Source organism: Bos indicus x Bos taurus, chromosome 14 (assembly GCF_003369695.1).
Source record: "Bos indicus x Bos taurus breed Angus x Brahman F1 hybrid chromosome 14, Bos_hybrid_MaternalHap_v2.0, whole genome shotgun sequence".
NCBI classification, from domain to species: Eukaryota; Metazoa; Chordata; class Mammalia; order Artiodactyla; family Bovidae; genus Bos; species Bos indicus x Bos taurus.
This window is the reverse complement of record NC_040089.1, coordinates 40,828,889-40,855,983: the sequence shown is the minus strand read 5'-3', so window position 1 is coordinate 40,855,983 and position 27,095 is coordinate 40,828,889.

Here is a 27,095-nt window from a genome sequence, read left to right as displayed (position 1 = left end):
TTGCTAATCCCACTTTTTTTTTTTTTTTTTTTTGCATTTTCTTGGGCTGGCTAGATCCACGTGTGTAGTCGCTCAGTCGTGTCCGACTTTGTGACCCCATGGACTGTAGCCCTCCAGGCTTCTCTGTCCGTGGGATTTTTCAGGCAAGAATACAGGAGTTGGTTGCCATTTCCTTGTCCAGGCTACATCCATATTTTCTATATTTGGCTTTTCTGGGTTATTTTGTAATTTTTGTATTTTTGTATTCAGCATATTACTAGGTTTTATCTTTGGTTCTAATAAAACTTTTTTCTTTAAATGGCTAATTTAAGCCCATTTATATTTATTTAAATGATTTACATGTTTGGTTAAAATATAATTTATTTTTTCCCACTACTTTTTAAAAATGTGTCACTATATAAATAGTGTTTGTTTTCTTTTATGCATGTTTGTGGGGCTTTTTCCTCACCATTTTGAAAATTTATACATTTTTCAGAGGTTTTCTTCATAGGTATTACTTTTAGCAGTATACTTAGTTATTTAAATCTTTAGACAGTATATTTGTTACCTAAATCTATACTTTCTTCTTTTACTATGTCCCAACCACTTATTTTGGGTCAATCAGATAAGACTAGATTATACTGAGTAAAAAGAACACAACATTTCAGTGACTTATCACAGCAAAGTTTATTTCTTGCAAAAAGTACCGTACAGCCTGGGTACCCTCTGGTGCAGTTAATCTCCAAATGCATAAAGTTCCCTCCAGAGCAGCTATTCTTCAAATGGCAGCTCAGGATCCTAGGCTGCTTTGATCTTGTGTCCCCTACTTCTCATCACAATGCTTCATGTCCATCTGCAGGAGAGGGGAGTACAGAGGAACAGGAATTCAGCATGTCAGCCAGAAGTGACAGCAGTTACTTCTGCTGATATCCCTTTGACCATAAAACAAGTCTTAGGAAGCAGTCAGTACTCCTATACATACCAAGAAGGAGAAGTGAGCCAGATATGAGTATATGCTTATAATACCCCTACATGACTTCAACTATATTACTTTATTTAATAAGATTAATCAATGTCCTTAAATATATATATAAATATAAATGTATATCTTGAATTAATACTTTTAACATTTCTTTGTGATTCTTGATTATAAAATGATTGCTTATTATAACAAAGAGAAAACTGTACCATTTATTGTATCTTCCACTCTCTGTCCCTTTCCCGTCTCATTTTTACAGTTTATAGCATTTCTACAAAATCAGAGGTTATAAAATTCTTCACTGTCTTTTTTATGAAAAACTATAACAAAGCCTTCCTTTACTTTATTTACTTTTAGCATAAATACTAGAAGATAAATTGGACAGTTTGTGACGAAATTTAGAAAACTTTTCCACAAACCAAATGTATAAATCTTTCCCTTTGGCTCTGACTTCCAATCCTCCTTCACTGTGATGAAGACGTATCAAGTTCTTCCTGATTTTTGGTTGTGTGAGTGGTTTCTCAACTGACTGGTCCTCAAGGTATGTAATTCTTGCACTGGGTTTTATGGTCACTGGATCTATGACTTATCCAAGTTTGAAAATGATCTCAGACAGTTGGTGTCTCATATGTTTTGTCTGTAGGACAGATGACGTTCTGAGAAACACAGGATTCCCAACTATGCACTGATGAACATTACCGCCCTGTCTTTGGAAATGCAAGGCCGAAGTGTAAATTCCACAACCTCTTCACAGGCGTATTTAATACTTGTAGTATATGACTTGGTATTAGTATTTTGCTCTTGCTATATAGAAGTACAAGTAAAACTTTGAAAATGATTACGACCTAATCCTTTTGACTTTATTGATCTTCTCAGTCTTATTTCCCTAATCACATTGCAAGTTCTTTTTGGTGGGAAAAGTGACATGTTTTTCTGTAGCATCTAAAAATTAATGAGGCACAAAAATTAATGTTTAATAGTGTTTTGTTTTTTTTTTAAGTTGGCACCATGTCAGTTCTGAATGACTTTCTGGGGGGAATTTCCTGAAGTTTTGGGGCAGTGTAGAGTAAACAGTGCAACTGTTACCCAAATGTGGTAAATGGAGGTGTAGAATATGATTTTAAACTTAATTAGGTTTTACTACCATCATATGGAATTAGAATGGGAATTGAACTACAAAATTATACATTCTGTTTTAAATCAAGGATATCTAAATTTTATTTTTTACTCTGTTTTTTCCAGTATACTTTTCAAATTAGAGACCTGTTGAAATAAATGCATATGATAAAATTCTGGAAAAATTTTTGGTTGAATCAAACAATGGTGTATGAGTCAAATTGTCCTCACTAAGAGAAAAAAAAGTAAAAATTTTTCCAGAGATCCCATTTTCCATCAACACTATGTCTCTCTATATATTTATTTCTGTATATCTACATGTCTCGTGTGTATTGTGCTCAGTCCTGTTTGATTCTTTGCAACCCCATGGACTGTAGCCCACCAGCTCCTCTGTCCATGGTATTTTCAAGGCAAGAATACTGGTTGGATTGCCTTCTCCTCCTCCAGGGGATCTTCCCACCCATGGATCGAATTTAAGTTTCCTGAAACTCCACCACTGCAGATAGATTCTTTACCACTGAGCAACCAGGGAAATACATATGCAATACATATATATCCAAATGTGAAAAAAGAAATCCTAAAAGTAAATGGGACATATCTATTCAAGTTATTACTTAAAATCTATTGAATATCATTAATATACACTATTAAACTTCCTAATTTAATAAATAAGGTAGTACTTTAGAATATTACACTTCCAGATAACACTAAAATTTAATAAGAATGTTTTGTCTATTGAAATAAAAGTGTAAGTCCCTTAATCCTGTATACTCTGCGACCCCATGGACCACAGCCTGCCAGGCTTCTCTGTACATGGAATTCTCAGGGCAAGAATACTGGAGTGGGTTTCTATTTCCTTCTTCAGGTATATTCCCAGCACAGGGATCAAACCCAGGTCTTCTGTATTGCAGGAATATTTTTTACTGTCTGAGCCACCAGGGTATCCCGTTTCAGTATCAACAATATAAAACAGAAAATAAATAAATAAAGGAATTTAAAACTTATTCATCAATTTCCAATGTAAGTTTTGATATTAAATAAAACTTCTGACTACTGAAATAAAGAAAACAGAATGCAGAGATACTATCCATGTTACTGAACACAATCCAAGTTACCTGTGCATGCTAAGTTGCTTCAATTGCATCGGACTCTTTGAGACTCCGTGGATCGTAGCCTTTCTATCTCCTATGCCCATGCAATTTCGCAGAGAATAATGCAGTGGGTTGCCATGTCTTCCTCTAGGGGATCTTCCAGACACAGGGGTGGAAGCCACATCGCTTATGTCTCCTGCACAGGCAGGTGCTGGTGCCACCTGGGAAGCCCCCCCAGGTGTTAGTTGCTCAGTCCTGTCCAACTTTCTGCGACCCCATGGACTGTCCTCTATCCATGGGATTCTCCAGGCAAGAATACTGAAGTGGGTTGACATTTCCTCCTCCAGATCTTCCCGACCCAGGGATTGAACTTGTGTCTCGCATATTGCAGAGTTCTCCCACACTGTGGGCAGATTCTTTATTGTCTGAGCCATTAGGGAAGCCTCCAAGTCATCTAAGAAAATATAATTCTGAAACCTGCTTATGATGTTAGTCTACATAGCCAAAAAAAAATATTTATAAAATTAAAACAGGATAAATATAGAAAATAATACTTAACATACTCAAAATTATATAAATAACTAAAAGAGAAAAAATTTTTAAACAACTAAAAGAAAATATTAAATGAGCCAACATAGGACTAAATGCTAATATGTTAACAAAATTGATGGAATATCAGAAGTCAATGGAATAACATCAATAAACATTTGCTCATCTGCCTTCATTATGAAACAGCTTTCCCTTATGCCTAAAATTTTTAAAACCTTATGAACTTGCACACTTTAGCCCTTCAAATTGAACACATTTTCTTATTCAGTTTAATTTAGTACCATGATTTAGGCTTCCCTGGTGGCTCAGATGGTAAAGAATCTACCTGCAATACAAGAGACTCAGTTTTGATCCCTGGGTCAGGAAGATTTGCTGGAGAAGGGAATGGCTACCCATTCCAGTATTCTTGCTTGGAGAATTCTATGGACAGAGGAGTGTGGTGGGCTACATACAGTTCATGGGGTTGCAAAGAGTCAGACATGACTGAGAGACTAATTCACTTCTACCATTATTTAGACATTCTCTAAATATTTAGAAGAAACGTTGGATATTTTAAATCATAAATAGTTTATAGACCTATTTTATTTATATTTCTCATATTTTAAAGAACAATCCCACTTACTTAAACTATTTTTTTTTAATTGGCATTCTAAGTTGTTTGTTGTAATGTGTCATCCCTATACAATTTTTCTGAGTCCTTCCACTCCAGGAAAGAATTGAATGTTCTCTCATTGAGGTACCTGTTTAGTACAGTACAGTATTTTTATTTTAATGTTGGTTTTATTATTCTGAAACTGTTTAAACATTCTTTTCTAATAAACTATATGCTCTTTGAAGGCATAAACATTTTTTCTTAGGTCATTATCTGCCTAAATGACTGATACAGACTAACTTCTCAATAAATGTCTGGTTTATGAATAAATGAATAAAATTTAAAAATATTTTACACTCCTTTAAGATTCAAATGACTATGACTAATCTCCCAATTCATATCCAGTATTCTTCGCAACATATTTAGTTGAGTTTCCATGGAAGGTAGTGTTATTTCATTGCCTCCCTGGTGGCTCAGACAGTAAAAGTGTCTGCTTACAATGCGGGAGACTCGGGTTGGATCCCTGGGTTGGGAAGATCTCCTGGAGAAGGAAATGGCAACCCACTCCAGTACTTTTGCTTTGAAAATCCCATGTATGGAGGAGCCTGGTAGGCTACAGTCCATGGGGAGGCAAAGAGTTGGACACGACTAAGCGACTTCACTTTCACTTTTCAATAAGGTAAAACATGAAGAATGTCGTATAAAATGAGTAAATAAAATGACATGACTTGCCTAAAAAAGAAGGCATTCTATCATCTTTTCATAACTTGCACTGATATACTATAACGTTGTGAAGCGCAATGCCATATATTGATTTCAAAGGAGGAGATATAGTAGGTAGGCTGTCCTCACGTTGGGGTAAAACAATTACAAAAAAAAAAAAAAACAGGGACATTCTTGGTGGTCCAGTGGTTAAGAAGCCACCTTCAAATGCAGGAAATTCGGGTTTGATGTCTGGTTGGGAAAGACCCTACATGCCATGGAGCAACTAAGCCCACACACCCCGAAGTGTAGTCCACGTGCCACAGCTGAAGAGTTTGTGCTCCACAGTTAAAGACTCCGAGTGACACAGTGAAGACCCTGCATGCTGCAACTTAGACTCGCAGCCAAAAATAAACAAATGCTTCTTTTAAAAAGCTGTTTTTCTCCAATCCAGGTTCAATGCATGAGGCAGGGTGCTCAAGGGGATGATGCACTGGGATGACCCTGAAGGTTGGGATGGGGCGGGAGGTGAGAGGGAGGGTCAGGATGGGGAACACATGTATACCCATGGCTGATTCATGTGAATGTATGGCAAAAACCACCAAAATAATAATAATAATAAAATTAAAAATAAAAAAATGAAAAACTGATTTTCCAGTTTTCTTTTGCCACTTTCATTTTTCTATTCATCCAGTTCCCTCTCCCAGCATACCCCATCATGGAGTGAAAAAATCGCTTAAATGTGAACACACTAATTTATTAAAGCTATCTTCTGAGCATCTAATACCACACCCCTTCCTACAACATTTGGAAACAGAGAAGACTGACGAAATAAAGTCTGCACTTCTCACCATGAGAGCCATAGTACTCTCACTTATATACATGGCAGTTGTATTTCTGGCCTCAAGTCTCACTGGTGTTGACTCCTAGAGGCCTTCTGCTGCTCCCTGTAAGGCTGCTGTAAAGAATAACAGTGGTCTCTTCTAGAAATGGTTCTCTCATCATCAGTACCCTCAGGGAATCCCTGTTATATCTTGACTTTTTCAGCTTTCCTGAATATCCGGTGTACAAGAAAGTCCAGGGCCATACACAAACAGCCACATTTGGCGAGCACCCCTAGGAGATTCCCTGAGGAAAGTTCAAAATTATCCAGCTGGGCAGCTTTTTGGAGAAACTGGTTTGTATCAGAAAAAAACTGTAAGGTACTACAATGTCACCTCCTACACCTCTGCCATTTTCCTCCCTACTGTGGGACAGGAAATATTTACCTAGCTCTTCCTGGCTTAAAGTAACCACAGATATTTGATGGTTGAAATGTTTGAAAAAGTGTAATCTGTTTTTCAACTGTATGACCTTGGGCTTCACTTCCCAAGTAAAAGAGAATAATATTTTACCAGATAAAATAAAATGAATAATATTATATTAGTTTCAAGTGTATAATATACCAATTTGATATTTGCACATGTTGAGAAATGATCATCACAATAAATATAGTTAAAATCCATCACTTTACAGATATTTTTCTTGTGATGAGAACAACTCTCTTAGTAACTTTCAAATACATAATAGAATGCTATTAACTATAGTCACTATGCTGTACATTACATGCACAGTACTTATTGATTTTATAACTGGAAGTTTGTACATTTGACAACCTTCACCCATTTTATTTACTCCCCACACCCCACCTCCGTTAACCACCAATATATTCTCTGTGAGTTCAGTTTTGTTTTTTATTTTGGTTTGTTTATCTGTTTCAGATTTCATTTGTAAGTGAGGTCATATGCTATTTGTCTTTCTCTGACTAAATTTACTTATAATAATACCCTTAAAGTTTATCCTTGTTGTCACAAAAGGCAAGATTTCCTTCTCTTTTTAATGACTGAATTACATATGTGTGAGTGTGTGTGTGTGTGTGTGTGTGTGTGTGTATACTACAATATCTTTATTCATTCTCGGCTATTGTGAATAATACTACAATGTATACTGGTGTGCGTATATCTTTCTGAATTAGTGTTTTTTTTCCTTCACATAAATACCAGAAGTAAAGTTGCTAGATTATAGGATATTTCTATTTAAATTTTTTTAAGAACCTCTATTTTGAACTGTGGTGTTGGAGAAGACTCTTGAGAATCCCTTGGACTACAAGGAGATCCAACCAGTCCATTCTAAAGGAGATCAGCCCTGGGTGTTCTTTGGAAGGAATGATGCTAAAGCTGAAACTCCAGTAACTTTGCCACGTCATGTGAAGAGTTGACTCATTGGAAAAGACTCTGATGCTGGGAGGGATTGGGGGCAGGAGGAGAAGGGGACGACAGAGGATGAGATGGCTGGATGGCATCACCAACTCGATGGACGTGAGTTTGAGTGAACTCTGGGAGATGGTGACGGACAGGGAGGCCTGGCGTGCTGTGATTCATGGGGTTGCAAAGAGTTGGACACGACTGAGCGACTGAACTGAACTGATACTGTTTTCCTTACTGGCTGCACCAATTTACATTCTCTCAAATAGTGCATAATGGTTTCCTTTTCTCCATATTCTCACCAATACTTGTTATTTCTGTCTTTTTGATAACAGCCATCTTAGCAGATGTGAGGTGTATCTCAATGTGATTTTGATTTGCATTTCCTTAATAATTAGTGATATTCAGCACATTCTTGTGTACCATTGGCCATATATCTGTAGTTCTCCTTTAGAAAAATGTTTATTCAGATCCTCTGTCCATTTTTTAATCAGATTGCTTTTTGGTGTTTCAGATTTTTTTCTTTTGATATTTGTTTTTGTTTTGATATCAATTTTTATGAGTTCTTTATGTATCTTGGATGTGTGTATTTGTGTGTGCTCAGTTGCGTCTAACTCTTTTTGACCCTGTGGATTGTAGTCCTCCAAGCTCCTCTGCCCATGGCATTTTCCAGACAAGAATATTGGAGCAGGCCATTTCTACTCCAGAGGATCTTCTCAACTCAGGGATTGAACCCGTATCTCTTGCATCAATCTGCACTGGCAAGTGGATTCTTTATTATTGTGCCATTCATGAAGTTGTATGAGTTCTTCATGTACTTTGCATATTAATCTCTTATTTGTGATAAATAATTTGAACATATATGAGTGGATTTATTTCTAAGCTCTCTTTTCTTTTCCATCAACCTGTGTGTCTGTTTTTATGCTAATACCATGCTGTTTTGTTTACTATAGCTTTGTAATAGAGTTTAAAATCAGGAAATGTGATACTTCTAGCTTTGTTCTTTCTCAAGATTGCTTTGACTTTTGGGGTCTTTTGTGCTTTGAGTCATATGGTTATTTCCACAATAATAATTCATCAATTTCTTTCACCAATATCTTATATTTTTCATTGTGCAGGTCTTTCATTTCCTTGGATAAATATATTTCTAGGTATTTTATTTTTGAGGGTGCAGTTGTAAGTGAGATTGTTTTTATTAATTTCCTTCTGATAGTCTTGTTATTATGTAGAAACACAAGAGCTTTTTATATTGACTTTGTATTCTACAACTTAACTTAATTTGTTTGTTAGTTCTAACAGATTTTTGGTGGAATATTTAGGATGTTCAATAAAAATATTATAACATCTGCAAATAGTGACAATTTTACTTCTTTATTTCCTCTTTGGATGACTATTTTTTCTTTGCCTAAGATGCTTGATCTGTGGCTCATACCCATCCCTGGCATCCTCACGCTTAGATCCAAGGCCTAACCAGGTGTTGCAGAGTCAATGCCAGTTCTAACCCTGCAAGAAATTCATTACCCACAGCCCCTGCCAATAACACCATGGGCTCCATCCACCTCCAACCCAAAAAGGTGCAGGAGCTAATGGACTAGACAGGCTTCTCAACAGTTCCAATGGAACTTTAAGAAGCTGAGTTTAAGAAGCTGAACTTAAGAAACTTAGGGATGGTTTAACCATTCCTAAAGAGAACTCCAACAAAGTCCCAGAATTGGAGCTTGACAAAATATGATCCAAATAGCCATCTGACTTCTTTGATCACATGAAAGTGTGCAAGGGGGTCAGTGACCTGGCCCAGGAGGTCAATGTTGAGGACTTCCTGATCATTATGTCTTACTTCCAACCCATGGACACCAGAGTAGTGGAGGAGCAGGCACACACACACACACACACACACAAAAAAAACAAAAACAAAAAAACACCTAAAATTTATTTATTTTCCATGTGTATGACTCAGGGAACAACACTGGAAGACTATCAAAATGTGATTGAGAAGCTTCTCTCCAGAAACCATCACACTGAGAAATATTTTACTCACTCCAATGTAGAGGAGGCCATGATGGATCAGCCAGAATCTCCAGATGAGCCAGAATGTGCATGTGGCAGACAGAGCCTGATAAGGTGTTGGAGGGGATCACAGTTAACAACTCCTTGAAGCTCTGGCTGGTGGTAGACTGAAAAACCAACATGCACGTCTGCTTCCTTAGCATGGAAACCATCACCCTTTGCAATGGGGCAGCATCCCTGGGTGACCTGGAGTAGCCAACATCCCTTTGCTACAGTCATTGTAAGATCTGTTGTTGATATGTTCTTATTATATTCCATACGGGTTATGTGGGGTGACTAGAAGGAGATAGATAACATGTCTTGTAATTTAGAAGATGCTGGGCTATGATAAGGCAGATTCAGATCTAACAATTAGGACTACACATTTTCCAGAGATCCTAGAATTTGAGTAGGACACACTAACTGGATGGAACACTGGGGTGGATGAAATACTGAGGGTTATTCTCTGGAAAAAAAAAAGGCAAGTATATTCAAGTGCATGAAAAGACATTTACAAATGGATATTTAGGAGAAGGAAAGTGTAAACTATAGTAGTACCTACTATCTGACCCTTTATATATTGTTTTCTTCTACATTAATAGAATTTTTAGTTGAGCACTCGGCTCCCCATAGAAATACTACATTTCTCCAGTTTGCCTGAAGTTGAGTGTGGCTATGTGTCTAACTTCTGTTCCATAGCATAGGAGCCAAAGCTATGTGTACAACTTCTAGTCAGTGCCCTTAACACAAGTAACCATGTCTTTGCATTTCTTCCTTCTGTAGTTGGAGTGGGCATAAGTTGGCAGCAATTGGAATAAGCATTTCAGACCAGAAGATGAAAGCTAGATATTTAGGGTGACTAGCATCAAGGTAGAGCAAACATGGGGCCCTGATGACTTCATGGAGGAAAGTCTTGAACATAGAGGATCTTTTAAAGAAAGAGAATTAAACAAGAAATAAATTGTTATGAGTCAAGCTCTTGTGAACTATTGTCATATTTTTCAATGGCAAAACCCACATCTTAACTAATACTATCAGATTTTGAAAATTAAATTGGTTTACTGTATGGCAAGTAAATTTGCAATATCTGTGATAAAGAAAAAAAATGCCTTGAAATATATGGTGGTCAAGAATAAAAATTGTTCACAAAGAAAATACAATCAATCTTGTTTCAAAACCTGATCTTGGGGTATATTCTCCAATTTCTTTTGTCCAAAGAATGATTAAAAAATTTTATAGTTAGCAAAAATATTGTTTGTACACAAAAGGGACTAAAAAACATTCTCAGTTACAAAAGGACTAGAAAACATATTACTCATGTTACTCCACCAATAGTATTTTTTTATTAACGATATACTAACTGTTATGTGAACATGATTTGTGTCACCTTCAAAACTCATGTGTTGAAGTCCTAAATGCAGTGTCTCCGAATGTGACCTCATTTGGTAATGTGACCATTACTGATGTAGTTAATTAAGATGAAGTCATACTGGAGTGATGCAGGCCCTAGTCCAACATGACTGGTGTCTTTATAAAAAGGGGAATTTGGATATACAAACATATACACACTCAAGGGAAGAATATCATGTGAAGATGAGGGCAGGGATTGGAGTAATGCAGCAGGAACCCAGGAACACTAGATTGCCAGGTGGGAGAGAAACATACAACACATCCTTCATCAATCTCAAAAGGAACCAACCCTGTCAACATTTGATCTCAAACTCCTAGCCTCCAGAAATGTAAGGCAATATATTTCTGTTGTTTAAAATACCCAGTATGTGTTACTTTGCTCTAGGAGCCCTGACAAACTAATACATTTACTCAATTAAGATAGCAAGAAATGTAAAGAGCTCATAAGGGAAATCTGTCATACAAAAGCACTAATTATGAATACTAAAACCGTTAAATGTGGAAATAATCTCTAAATGATTATTGTGAATATGGTCACAAAGCAGTGCAAATATCAAAATGGTATCTTGAAAGAAACATAAGACAAAATATGCACGTATGGATGTGAATGATAGATCAGTCGCCTTTATCAACTCCAATCTCCTTGAAATTGCTTGCTCCCAACTCAGAAATCTTTCTCTGTAAGTAGGTAAACATAGACATGTAAATATTTCTTTCATAAAACATGAGTATATCAGTATACAAAAATGTAACAGCTTTAACAGCACTTACTTGGTAATAAAGCTTATGGTCACTGGAAATGCACTTAGAGTCAAAAATATTGAGAAATTAATAAGTTGGACATGTGACCTTTATGATTTTTGACTCTATATCAGAACCCTAAATGTAAAGACTTAAAATTTAAATTTTGGTCTTTGAAATTATTTTTAAAAGGTAATGTATAATGGGTTTCCCAGGTGACTCTAGTGGTAAAGAATCCACCTGCCAATGCAGGAGACACTGCTTCGATCCTTGGGTTGGGAAAATCCCCTGGGAGAGGCAATGGCAACCCATTCCAGTATTCTCGCCTGGGAAATTCTATGGACAGAGGAGCCTGGCAGGTTACAAAGAGTAACCCGCAAAGAGTCAGACATGACTGAACACACACACACAATGTATAACTGAATGTACAAGCATTTTATTCATACTTGATTTATACAGAAGATTTAACATTTATTCAATGAAGCTTTGCATATAATAATACTATGCTTGATGCTTTAAAAAAATCTTACTAAATACCACTTAAGTAGAAAAAAATCCGTTGGAATTCAGTTCCAATATTTAGCTCACTCCACACGATGGTTCTCACTGCCTAAAATAGGCTTCATTTGAACTGAAAAAGATCTTTTATAAACTTTATATAAATATTTTATATATGTATTTATAACTAAAAAAATAAAGCAAAGTTAAATTATTTCCTCTCACCTTTTTCATGGAGCAATTTTTTTTTTTTTTTTGGCCAGTTTTTGCTTCAATTCTGAGTTTCATTTCTTTGATATTTTTTTCAAATGTAAGTAGATTCTTCTGGCAATCCCTAGTGACAGAGTAACTTATTTCTGTAGTAGCAATATTTTGTTATTCTACTAAGCTCATTCAGTAACCCGAAACCGTTCAACTGAGTCTGCTCTAAATATAAGTACCACATAACTTTCAACTTTTTACAAGCCTAAAACTTTCAGAATTTTTTTCCTCTCGCGGCCACTCAGGAATTCTAAAAACCCAAAACTTAGAATCATTTTATACTTTAAACAAAAAGCTTGGCAGGATTTTCATAATGTTGGTAAGACAAAAATTTAAAATATAGTCTTGCAAGTTTTGCTCAAGATCAGATGACAACAAAAAACAATTAAAAAAAAAAAGCACAGTTTTAGATAACGATTCAGCATTGTCACTTCCAAAAGGGTTATATAACTTCAGTTAGTAAAAGATTTACTCTGCTCATGTGAATGCTAATTTTCTAAAAATTTGTTACCATGCAAGGAAAAATTTATTTGGGAACTATGATGAAATAACTAAGTCATACCTTGGTCCTTATGTTGATTATTCTTATTTAATGAATATAATGAGAAGTCATATTTTAGGGATTATTAAATTTTAAGTGTGAGAGCTGGGAAGTTACTGTCTGTATGAGGGGAGAGAGTTTATTCTTATAGAAAGGCTTTTAAGTTTTTTTTTCTTTCTTTCTTTAAAAATACCTTTATTTTGTATTAACACAATAAGAAAAACTGAATTTTCCAGGAAGAGCATCATTCCATTATGTATTTCATTACTCTGTTCCAGGAGGTACTTTTTGAAATGCAACATTATTACCCTAAGTTTTAATTATTCTGTAAATGTGTCTGATTTACAGAACCCCACTGACTGGGTCAGTGATAAGGGTTAATATCCCCATTTTGCTGAAAGAAAACTGAGAGACAGGATATTCATACTCCGGCTAATTAGAATTAATTTTTTTTAAATTATTTGCATCACCACACCTTCGATCACTTTGTATCATTCTTTTTTATTTTAGTTATAGTTGATTTATAAATACTTTAATTTCATTTATGCATTAAAGGCAAGATTTACAATTCCCAGAATGAAGACCTTTTTAGATCCATTCAAAACCTTTAGAATAAATAGCTATTTGATTTTAGATAAAGGAGTAAAAAGAACTGTCTAATTTAAAATTCGTATATTTATTCTTTTGTGTCTCTAAAAGTGGTCAAAGCTGTTACCCACATATGAATTGTCACACCAGTTTATTTTGAATGTATCTATTTACGTTAAAAACAATAGAGAAATATGTGTATTATACAGAAATAAAAAATAAGCTGTTAATGAGTAAAAGGAAAAAAATCAATATGCATGAACATGGTTTTTTACCCTATAGTCTGATGGGACATAACCATTCATTTCAGTTCAGCTGTTCAGTCGTGTCTGACTCTTTGCGACCCCATGAATTGCAGCACACTAGGCCTCCCTGTGGAGAAGGCAATGGCAACCCACTCCAGTAATCTTGCCTGGAAAATCCCATGGACAGAGGAGCCTGGTAGGCTGCAATACATGGGGTTGCGACTGAGCAGCTTCACTTTCACTTTTCACTTTCATGCATTGGAGAAGGAAATGGCAACTCACTCCAGTATTCTTGCCTGGAGAATCCCAGGGACGGGAGAGCCTGGTGGGCTGTCGTCTATGGGGTTGCACAGAGTCGGACACGACTGAAGCGACTTAGCAGCAGCAGCAGTAGGCCTCCCTGTCCATCACCAACTCCCGGAGTTTACTCAAACTCACGTTCATCTAGTCGGTGATGCCATCCAGCCATCTCATCCTCTGTCGTCCCCTTCTCCTCCTGCCCCCAATCCCTCCCAGCATCAGAGTCTTTTCCAATGAGTCAACTCTTCGAATGAAGTGGCCAAAGTACTGGAGTTTCAGCTTTAGCATCAGTCCTTCCAAAGAACACCCAGGACTGATCTCCTTCAGAATGGACTGGTTGGATCTCCTTGCAGTCCAAGGGACTCTCAAGAGTCTTCTCCAACACCACAGTGCAAAAGCATCAATTCTTCAGAGCTCAGCTTTCTTCACAGTCCAATTCTCACATCCATACATGACCACTGGAAAAACCATGGCCTTGACTAGACGGACCTTTGTTGGCAAAGTAATGTCTCTGCTTTTGAACATGCTATCTAGGTTGGTCATAACTTTCCTTCCAAGGAGTAAGCGTATTTTAATTTCATGGCTGCAATCACCATCTGCAGTGATTTTGAAGCCCAAGAAAATAAAATCTGACACTGTTTCCACTTCTTCCCGATCTAATTTCCGTGAAGTGATGGGACTGGATGCCATGATCTTAGTTTAGCAATAATTTAATGTATAAGTTTTCATCCTTTTATTTTCTATAAGCACAAAAACAAAAAAACTTAAAATTTTCTGAGTTCATTGTACTTATACAAACTAGAGGTAATTTTACATGTTCATGACTAATAACCTTATCTAAAAGATTAAAATTCAATTGATATGCACTGTCCCTTTTAATCTTATTTCTAATATTAAAATAAATATATATTCATGTGTAAATTGACAGGTACATAATTCCTATATATTTCATTTTCTAGATCCTTTGGCATGCGCATGTAAATACATAGGTGTGGATGAACTAAAGATAATGGAATTTAAGAAAATTCACCAAACATTTTTAAGAGGAATTTTCTCTTATACAGTTTCACATCCTCAATAATTATTTCCTTACATTGTTTTATAATCTTGAACATTTTGTGAGAGAAGACTGCTATTAAGAATTCATCTGTTCTTAATTTACCCCTTACCTAAAGCCATAGCACAATGTTCTACTTGTAATATCAAGGCAGTTGTGATGTGAAAAAGGACTGATATTAATTACAGAAAATTGTCATCAAATGGAAAAGAAAAATGAAGAGTCTTAAGGGGGCTTAATCCTGATTACAACTTCAAATTGCTCTCTCCATTAATACAATTGACACTTGAAACTAGCAAATTTTATAGAGGAACTAGTAAGCAGACATTTTCTATGGAAGACCTTTTCTCATTTTCTATTTTTTTTTTAAATTTCTGTCAATTTAGCAATTGTTAACTTTTACTGTCTCGTGCATGACTTCATTTCAAAAGTATCAGGAAAAAAAACCTACCTAATTATTGACATTTTAAATTTTTTAATACGCATATGTCCAGTGGTTGTAAAACAGCAGCTACACAAACCCACTGACACAAATATTTTAAATATGTTTAAACATGAAAAAAGTGGTATTAGCCAATGTAAATAGTCACTAGATATACACATTTTAACCATGTGAATTGGATTAACTTCAAAGGATCAGAATGACATTTGGTAAATAATCACGTCCAGTACAGTATTGAACTGGAGCCTTCGTATTTGGGGAAGAGATAATTCACCCCATTTTGGTGAGCAATTTTCTCACTATAGAGTCAAATTACTGTACAATCAGATCTAGTACCTTATATTCATGGAACACATGGTTTGAGAAATTAAAGGTACTTCAAAACATTTTTTCAGCTACCTTCACAGCACCATCTGCCATATTAGCCACTAGTCCATTCCATCATCTATTCAGCAATTCCCTAAGTTTATACTAACTTACCTCCCTGGGCAAACTAGGATATGAGTTTTCACAAACTAAATAGTGGAATGCAATCCTTGTACAGTGTCATTTGGTATCAGCACATCTATTTATCCTTATATTTTGAGCTGTCTGCAGACAACAGATAAGAAAATACAACCATAATATTGATGCTGAGGACAATAAAACTTCTAAAAGTTTTCTTTTCACTGACATAAAAGTGAAAAAACTTAACAATAGTTTATTTTTGCTTTCTAATAACATCAGGTAGTTAACTTTTCATATTAAATATTGAATTTCACCTTAAAACCTTTGAGATTCAATCTCCACTCAATAGCTTCAAGGTGTTCACCTATAATTTCAATGTCACCATTTCCAGCTGAGAATATGATCAAGCATGAATCAAGGAGAAAGCTTAAGTTAGAGAAAACTACATTCAAGTACTAGTCTTTTTGGAATTCTTCTTCTAGATCAACAGGTTTCCACAGTTGCTGGAGTGTTAATGCCATTTTACACATGTGACTTTTTGGGGGTGGAGGGGGCTTTTGTGCCTTCTACTGAGATATAATCTGCATATCACAAATTGACCTATATTGAATATATGGTTCACTGAATATTAGTATACTTACATAATTGTACAACTATACTACAATCTAATTTTAAAACATACTCATTATCCTAAAAGGGAACTTCATACTCATTTATAGCCACATCAGTCAGACTTTATTTTTTTGGCCTCCAAAATCACTGCAGATGGTGACTGCAGCCATGAAATTAAAACACGCTTACTCCTTGGAAGGAAAATTACAACCAACCTAGATAGCATATTAAAAAGCAGAGACAATACTTTGCCAAAACAATGTCCATCTAGTCAAGGCTATGGTTTTTCCAGTGGTCATGTATGGCTGTGAGAGTTGGACTGTGAAGAAAGCTGAGTGCCGAAGAATTGATGCTTTTGCACTGTGGTGTTGGAGAAGACTCTTGAGAGTCCCTTGGACTGCAAGGAGATCCAACCAGTCCATTCTGAAGGAGATCAGTCCTGGGATTTCTTTGGAAGGAATGATGCTAAAGCTGAAACTCCAGTACTTTGGCCACCTCATTTGAAGAGTTGACTCATTGGAAAAGATTCTGATGCTGGGAGGAATTGGGGGCAGGAGGAGAAGGGGACAACAGAGGATGAGATGGCTGGATGGCATCACTGACTTGATGAACATGAGTCTGAGTGAACTCCGGGAGTTGGTGATGGACAGGGAGGCCTGGCGTGCTGTGATTCATGGGGTCGCAAGGAGTCGGACACGACAGCGACTGAACTGAACTGAACTGATAGCCACATCTTATTCCTACACTTAGCACTCAGAAAACAATAATCTATTTAGTCTCCGTAGATTTGCCTTTTCTGGACATTTCACATGAAACGGAATTATATAAGATGTGTCCTTTCATGGCTAGATTCTTTCAATCAGCATATTGTTTATTAGGTTCATGCCTGTTGAAATGTGTATTAATCATGTATTCATTTTTATTTGTGCCTGTGTTTTTTGACATGATTTTAAGTACTTTGTTTCCAGTAAAAAATGTTGTGTAGAGATACGTGTAATCTTTTTAAATTTCTTGGAGTATTTTTTGATAGAACTGTTGGCTAATACAGACAAAACATGTGTCTCATAACTTTAAATGAAACACATTTTATTATTATTAGAAATATTGTTAGGACAAAGAAATAAAAACTTAAGAAAAAGAATGTTATAAAGCCTTCAGAGGGTATGCATGCTTGTAAATGCATTCGTGTAATAAAGAAACAGAGGTTAGTGGTTAATTGCTTTAAATTTCATTTAAAATAATTATTTTTTTAATGTCTTCTAAGATTAATTGTATCTTCTAGTTACTGATTGTGTCTTTTATGGGCTGGTTGCTACTTATACCTTTAATAGAAAAGTCTAACCCATTGCTTTTTATTTAAAAGTTGAGTGTCTTTAGCTCCTCATATAAAATAATTGTGTGATATGAAAGAATATATAAGTTTACCAGGAAAAATATTTGAAGTATGAACAGATCTGGTACAACTTTGAAGATATCAAAAGTGATGTAATTATTTTATAAATATGTAACTATTTTAGATTGAAAAAAATAAATGAATAATATACTTAAAGGTGTTATGATAACTAAAGAAAATTGGTATTCTAGCTCCTAGAAGGAATTATGAGGACAGTGAGTAAATTCCCTGTATTAGTTCAAAATCTTTATAGGCATATTCTACATAAGGCATAAAAACATTATAAATAAAACATTTAATTGTACTAATTGAACTTGAAATGGATCTGTGAAAAGGGGGTGAAATAGAAGGGTGAAACTGTAAGATCTTCACATATGCATGAAAAGGTGATAGTGTTTATCATACAAAGTACAAAAATGAATATGAAAATGAAGACTTTATGGGAAAATAGGTATAATTTTTGGATGGAAAAATGTGTACTTCAAAATTGTTATGGTGTAAATATGCATGTTGAACTTGTTAAGTAGAAATGAGCATTAAAAGTGTCAGATTACATGTAAGACTTTTTAAAAAAATGGTATTAAAGATTTGCACAAATTTAGGAGAGGACCCATCACTTTTTTAAAGATTCGGTTAACAACTTCTAATATAAATCCTCTTTATAATAAACAGGCCAAGTTTATTTGAATACTACAATTCAGATGTAGGACTACAATCAACAGACACTAAATCAGTGAAAAATTAATCAGAGCAAAACTTGTTGAATATCACTGAAAACTTTATGTCTTTGAGGATATGAAGAACAAAAGTCTGGAATGAACAGATCATCTTGAGACACTGTTTTTTTTCAAAACTTGAATGATTCATTATTCATTTAGTTATTAATTCAATACATCTACTCATTATCTGCTATGCAATTTAAGTATTCTCCAAGGCATTGAATATACAAAGGAGAATATGTAGAAAATAAGGGAGCACAAGTTTTTGTAGTATCAGGTTTAGCTGGAGATTATTTTGCAAAATCATTTTTATTTCTTCCCAAATTTACTTCCTTGTCACATCCGACTCTTTTCAATAATGCATAAATTAAATATAGTGTGGAGAAAAAGTGCTACTAAAATAATTTTGTGCTCACAAATATATATTAAATAATGTATAAATTTGTTTTTTCTTTGTATTGCAGGTATTCTCTTCATACACATAAATGTTCTCTGCACATGATTAGAAAAATAGTTGGTATACTCTATTATTGCTATTGAATCTAGTTTATGTCCATCAGTGACTCTATACCTTTCATAGGGAATGAAATAATGAAATTTAAGGTTATACCATCATGGATATTACATAGCATACTGACTATAAACTAAACACAATGAGAGACTTTCTATCAGTGAGTAGCTGAGGTATTTTGAAAAAATAATTAATTTGAATAGTATCTCATTTGTACCCTGAATGTAGGTAATTTATTTAAGAAGTTCCATCCCAGGAGCTTTGTAATATGTCAACATTTAGAGGAATTCAGAAAAAAATATCTACAAATATACAAAAATGAGAGGGAAGAGAGTTAGATTCAATATCCAAAGCAATGAACTTGACTATTCAGGAAGGGAAAAGAGATAACAGAGAAGAAAGTGGACCATTAGTGCCTACTCTGTGAGACACAGAAGACAAAGTTTGAAGGGATAGAAATAGATTCAGTAAAGAAGATTCAGTGAAGTTCAAGTATGTAATGAACTATTTTCAATATCATCTTATTTAAAATGGTTAATATTCTTCAGAATAAGAATGATGTGATCACATTTGAGTTTGAGATTTTATTTTTTTTATTTTTTTTTTATTTTTAAACTTTACATAATTGTATTAGTTTTGCCAAATATCAAAATGAATCCGCCACAGGTATACATGTGTTCCCCATTTTAAATGAGCACCTTCTGGTACTTCCCAGGTGGTACGGTAGCTAAGATTCTGTAGCTCCCAATGCAAGGTGCCGGGTTCAGTCAAAGATCTCTTATCCCACAATTAATACCTGGCACAGTCAACTAAATAAAATAAACAAACGTTTTTGGTTTTTGTTTTTTTAAAAAACACTTCCTTAAATGTAAAGAAGAAAAATCCAAGGGGTGCAATACTGAGAATGAGGAAACATTAAGAGACTTGTAAAATAAAGTGAAACATAAAAAAACAAAATTAGATATAACTTTAGTAAAAATACTGTTCCATTTGCCATTCATTTTGAGTTACCTGGATAAAAATACTTATGTGAGTAAGGTAAAAATATACCTATTGGATATCACTGTGACATGGTATCTTCTGTATGGAAAAAATGATTTAAGCTGTTAGATTTTGTTTACTTTTAGCAGTATTTTCATGAGCTTTAAAATGTTAATATGTACTAAGAGGGAGATACAAAGTAACATTTTCCAAATTTACTTGAAAATGTAACATCCAGTGCAACATCTCCCTCCTCCAAGCATCTTGAGTTTTATTACCTGTAGTATAATTTAGAAAATATGAAATGTTCTAAAGAGTCAATGATAGACATTATTAGATAGATGCCACCATCATTAGTTCAGTTCTGTTCGATTGCTCGCTCATCTCCAACTCTTTGCGACCCCATGGACTGTAGCACTCCAGGCCTCCCTGTCCATTACCAACTCCTGGATTTTACTCAAAATCATGTCCATTGACTTGGTGATGCCATCCAACCATCTTATCCTCTGTTGTCCCCTTCTCCTTCTGCCTTCCAATGAGTCAGTTCTTTGCATCAGGTGACCAAAATATTGGAGTTTCAGCTTCAGCATCAGTCCTTCCAATGAATATTCAGGACTGATTTCCTTTAGGATTAACTGGTTTGATCTCCTTGCTGTCCAAGGGACTCTCAAGAGTCTTCTTCAACACCACAATTAAAAAGCATCACTTCTTCATCGCTCAGCTTTCTTTATGGTCCAACTCTCACATCCATACATGACTACTGGAAAAACCATAGTTTTGACTATACAGACCTTTGTTGATAAAGTAATGTCTCTACTTTTTAATATGCTGTCTAGGTTTGTCATACCTTTTCATCCAAGGAGTAGGCCACCACCATAATAGAAGTATATGTAAAAACTCACTGAACCTTTCAGCATTAACTGTTTCAAGAGCTAATTTACAAATTTACTTTTAATACAGTCTAGGGTATTTTCTAAGTGTTATTATGGGTTAAAATATAACCAGAGTTTCAAATGAAGAACTGGGATGCTTCACAATTCCAAGCAAGGAGAGAAAATTGTAAAATGCAATTACTTTGTAATGTACACAGGCAATATCATCATAATGGAATTCTGATCTGAGCAGACTAGTAAAACAACAATTTCTCATGAGACTAAAGCACCATCATGGGCAAAGGGAACAATAATCTGAATGACTGGACAATCAATTAAATGGTTATAATATTCATGCCAAGATACAAGGCAAGATTTCCCCTCTCTCACCACTTCATGTTGATAATTTACTGGAAGTTATAGTTAACTTAATAAGACAAGACAAGACAGGAAAAGTGTTTAGACTGAGAATAAAAAATAATAAATCTGGTTTTGGTCATGGATTACATGATCGTTTATATAGAAAATCTGAAAGAACTTACAACAAATCCTTCTAGAACTAATAAGTGATGATAGAAGGATGGGAAAATACAAGGTTAAAATACAAGTTATACAAGTCAGTCAGTTTTCTATAAATTAACAACAAACAAGTGAAATGTGAAATAGCACAATAGCTTTTATATTAGAACCCAGAAAACAAAATAGTTAGGTGTGAATCTAACAAAATATGAGCAAGATCTAATTGAGGAAAACTAAGAAAAGAAAAAAAATTCATGAGAAAAAATCAAAGAACTAAATAAGTGAGATATAGTCTATGTTCCTGGATTGGAAGATATCAATATTGTCAAGATGTCAGTTTTTCCCAACTTGATCTACAGATTAATTTCACTCTCAATAAAAACTCCAGTTAGTTATTTTGAGATATTAACAAATGGATTCTAACGTTTATATGGAGAGACAGAAGAACCAGAATAGTCAATACAATATTGAAAGAGGAAAAAAAAGATGAAGGACCGACACTATCCAACTTTAAGGCTTGCAATAAAGCTATGGTAGTCAAGAAGCGCACCAGCTACAACTGACCGCACACAAGCATGGCCGAGAGGAGTAACCCCATGTCCAAGGAGTGGCGGCTGCTCGGGTGCAGGAGGGCCGAGAGGAGCTACTCCACGTTCAAGGTCAGGAGGGGTGGCCATGAGGTGATCCCCTCGTCCAAGAAAACGAGAAGCAGCTGTGCTTTGCTGGAGCAGCCATGAAGCGATACCCCATGTCCAAGGTAAGAGAACCCCAAGTAAGACGGTAGGAGTTGCAAGAGGGCATCAGAGGGCAGACACACTGAAACCATAATCATAGAAAACTAATCAATCTAATCACACTAGGACCACAGCCTTGTCTAACTCAATGAAACTAAGCCATGCTGTGTGGGGCCATGCAAGATGGGTGGGTCATGCTGGAGAGGTCTGTCAGAATGTGGTCCACTGGAGAAGGGAATGGCAAACCACTTCAGATTTCTTGCCTTGAGGACCTCATGAACAATAGGAAAAGGCAAAATGATAGAGTACTGAAAGAGGAACTCCCCGGGTTGGTAGGTGCCCAATATGCTACTGGAGATCAGTGGAGAAATAACTCCAGAAAGAATGAAGGATTGGAGCCAAAGCAAAAACAATACTCAGTTATGGATGTGACTGGTGATAGAAGCAAGGTCTGATGCTGTAAAAAAACAATATTGCATAGGAACCTGGAATGTCAGGTCCATGAATCAAGGCAGATTGGAAGTGATCAAACAGGAGATGGCAAGAGTGAATGTCAACATTCTAGGAATCAGCGAACTAAAATGGACTGGAATGGGTGAATTTAACTCAGATGACCATTATATCTACTACTGTGGGCAGGAATCCCTTAGAAGAAATGGAGTAGCCATCATGGTCAACAAAAGAGTCCAAAATGCAGTACTTTTTGATGCAATCTCAAAAACAACAGAATGATCTCTGTTCGTTTCCAAGGTAAACCATTGAATATCACGGTAATCCAAGTCTATACCCCAACCAGTAACACTGAAGAAGCTGAAGTTGAACAGTTCTATGAAGACCTATAAGACCTTTTAGAACTAACACCTAAAAAAGATGTCCTTTTCATTATAGGGGACTGGAATGCAAAAGTAGGAAGTCAATAAACACCTGGAGTAACAGGCAAATTTGGCCTTGGAATATGGAATGAAGCAGGGCAAAGACTAATAGAGTTTTGCCAAGAGAACACACTGGTCATAGCAAACACCCTCTTCCAACAACACAAGAGAAGACTCTACACATGGACATCACCAGATGGTCAACACTGAAATCAGATTGATTATATTCTTTGCAGCCAAAGATGGAGAAGCTCTATACCTTCAGCAAAAACAAGACTGGGAGCTGACTGTGGCTCAGATCATGGACTCCTTATTGCCAATTCAGACTTAAATTGAAGAAAGTAGGGAAAACCACTAGAACATTCAGGTATGACCTAAATCAAATCCCTTATGATGATACAGTGGAAGTGAGAAATAGATTTAAGGGCCTAGATCTGATAGATAGAGTGCCTGATGAACTATGGATGGAGGTTCGTGACATTGTACAGGAGGCAGGGATCAAGACCATCCCCATGGAAAAGAAATGCAAAAAAGCAAAATGGCTGTCTGATGGGCCTTACAAATAGCTGTGAAAAGATGAGAAGTGAAAAGCAAAGGAGAAAAGGAAAGATATAAGCATCTGAATGCAGAGTTCCAAAGAATAGCAAGGAGAAATAAGAAAGCCTTCCTCAGCGATCAATGCAAAGAAATAGAGGAAAACAACAGAATGGGAAAGACTAGAGATCTCTTCAAGAAAACTAGAGATACCAAGGGAACATTTCATGCAAAGATGGGCTCGATAAAGGACAGAAATGGTATGGACCTAACAGAAGCAGAAGATATTAAGAAGCGGTGGCAAGAATACACAGAAGAACTGTACAAAAAAGAGCTTCATGACCAAGATAATAATGATGGTGTGATCACTCACCTAGAGCCAGACATCCTAGAATGTGAAGTCAAGTGGGCCTTAGAAAGCATCACTACAAACAAAGCTAGTGGAGATGATGGAATTCCAGTTGAGCTATTTCAAATCCTGAAAGATGATGCTGTGAAAGTGCTGCACTCAATATGCCAGCAAACTTGGAAGACTCAGCAGTGGCCACAGGACTGGAAAAGGTCAGTTTTCATTCCAATCCCAAAGAAAGGCAATGCCAAAGAATGCTCAAACTACTGCACGGTTGCACTCATCTCACACGCTAGTAAAGTAATGCTCAAAATTCTCCAAGCCAGGCTTCAGCAATATGTGAACCATGAACTTCCAGGTGTTCAAACTGGTTTTAGAAAAGACAGAGGAACCAGAGATCAAATTGCCAACATCTGCTGGATCTTCAAAAAAGCAAGAGAGTGCCAGAAAAACATCTATTTCTGCTTTATTGACTATGCCAAAGCCTTTGACTGTGTGGATCACAATAAACTGTGGAAAATTCTTCAAGAGATGGGAATACCAGACCACCTTACCTGCCTCTTGAGAAACCTATATACAGGTCAAGAAGCAACAGTTAGAACTGGACGTGGAACAACAGACTGGTTCCAAATAGGAAAAGGAGTACATCAAGGCTGTATATTGTCACCCTGCTTATTTAACTTATATGCAGAGTACATCATGAGAAACACTGGGCTGGAAGAAGCACAAGCTGGAATCAAGATTGACAGGAACAATATCAATAACCTCAGGTTCAGATGACACCACCCTCATGGCAGAAAGTGAATAAGAACTAAAAAGCCTCTTGATGAAAGTGGAAGTGAAAAAATTGGCTTAAAGCTCAACGTTCAGAAAACTAAGATCATGGCATCTGGTCCCATCACTTCATGGGAAATAGATGGGGAAACAGTGGAAACAGTATCAGACTTTATTTTGGGGGGCTCCAAAATCACTGCAGATGTTGATTGCAGCCATGAAATTAAAAGACACTTACTCCTTGGAAGGAAAGTTATGACCAACCTAGATAGCATATTCAAAAGCAGAGACATTACTTTGCAACAAAGGTCCGTCTAGTCAAGGCTATGGTTTTTCCAGTGGTCACGTATGGCTGTGAGAGTTGGACTGTGAAGAAAGCTGAGCGCTGAAGAATTTGATGCTTTTGAACTGTGATGTTGGAGAAGACTCTTGAGAGTGCCTTGGACTGCAAGGAGGTCCAACCAGTCCATTCTAAAAGAGATCAGTCCTGGGTATTCATTGGAAGGACTGATGCTAAAGCTGAAAGTCCAGTACTTTGGCCACCTCATGCGAAGAGTTGACTCATTGGAAAAGACTCTGATGCTGGGAGGGATTGGGGGCAGGAGGAGAAGGGGATGACAGAGGATGAGATGGCTGGATGGCATCACTGACTCGATGGACGTGAGTCTGAGTGAACTCCGGGAGTTGGTGATGGACAGGGAGGTCTGGTGTGCTACAGTTCATGGGGTTTCATAGAGTCGGACACGACTGAGCGACTGAAGTGAACTGAACCAAGACAGTGTGGTATTGGTGAAATAAAAGGCAAATAGATCAGTGAAATAGAAAAGAGGGCCCAGAAATAGACCCCCATAAATACATAAGACTAGTCTTTAAAAAGGAGCAAAGGCAATACAATTGAGCAAAGATAGCCTGTTCATCAAATAATGCTTGCACAACTGAGCGTGTACATTTAAAAAATGACTCTTTACACATATCTTACACATTCACAAAAAATAACTCAAAGTAGATTAAAAAAACCTAAATGTAAAATGCAAACTTAAAAAACTCTTAGAGGATAACATAGGACAGAATCTAGATATCTATCCCTGAGAAAGTTTGTGTCTTTTTTGATACAACATTAAATGCATGATCCATGAAAGAAATAATAGATAAGTTTGACTTCATTGAAATGAAACATGTGTTTTCTGTGAAATTCGTCTCAAGAGAGTGAGAAATGATGAATGAGGAAATATTTACAAATGACACTTCAGACTTAAAAACAAACAAACAAAAACTTCATCCAAAATATATAAAGAACTCAAAACTTAGTAAGTTAAAAAAGAAAAAAAAAAACCCATTAGGAAATAGAACAAAGACCTTAACAGACACTTCGCCAAAAATATACAGATAGTGAATTATCTTGTGAAAAGAGGCTCCACATCATGTCATCAGAGAAATGCATTTTTAGAGGGTGGGTTGATTTGGGAGAATGGCATTGAAATATGTATAATATCATATATGAAACGCTTTGCCAGTCCAGGTTTGATTCTGGATGCTTGGGGCCGGTGCACTGGGATGACCCAGAGGGATGGTATGGGGAGGGAGAAGGGAGGAGGGTTCAGGATGGGGAACACATGTATACCTGTGGCGGATTCATTTTGATATATGGCAAAACAAATACAATATTGTAAAGTTAAAAAATAAAATAAAATTTAAAAAAAATAAAAAAAAAAAACAAAACAGCAATGATGTACCAGTACATACCTATAAGAAAAGCCAAAATCTGGAACATACAACATTAAGTGTTGATGAAGATGTGGAACAACCAGAATTCTCATTCATTGCTGGTAGGAATGCAATGTCATAGCCACTTTGGAAGTGTTTTCTTGCAAAACTAAACATACTCTTACCATAAGATACAGAAATGTTGCATCCTGCACAAAGAATTGCCCAAGCTTGGAAGTAACCAAGATATATCATTGAGCCACCTTGGAAGCCCAGAATGACAAATATGTATCATTGTACATTTTTCCAAGCTTATCAAATTTACATCAACAAGACTGGCCTCTAATGTAAACAGTTGACTTGGATGATCATAAAGTGTCAATGTAGGTTCATCATTTCTAACAAATGTACTATTCTGGTGGGAAATGTTGATAATGGAGGAGACTATGTGGGACTGGAGGTATATGGGACATCTCTGTAACTTCCTCTCAATTTTTCTGTAAATCTAAAACAGTTGGAAATGTACATGTGTGTGTGTGTGTACGTGTGTCAGTTGCTCAGTTGTGTCTGACTCTTTGCAACACCATGGACTGTAGCCTGCCAGGCTCCTATAGATCTTTTTTTAAAAAAAATACAAAATGCCACCTGGATCTGTGTTATACTTAGCTTTAAACACTGAAAATAAATATAACAT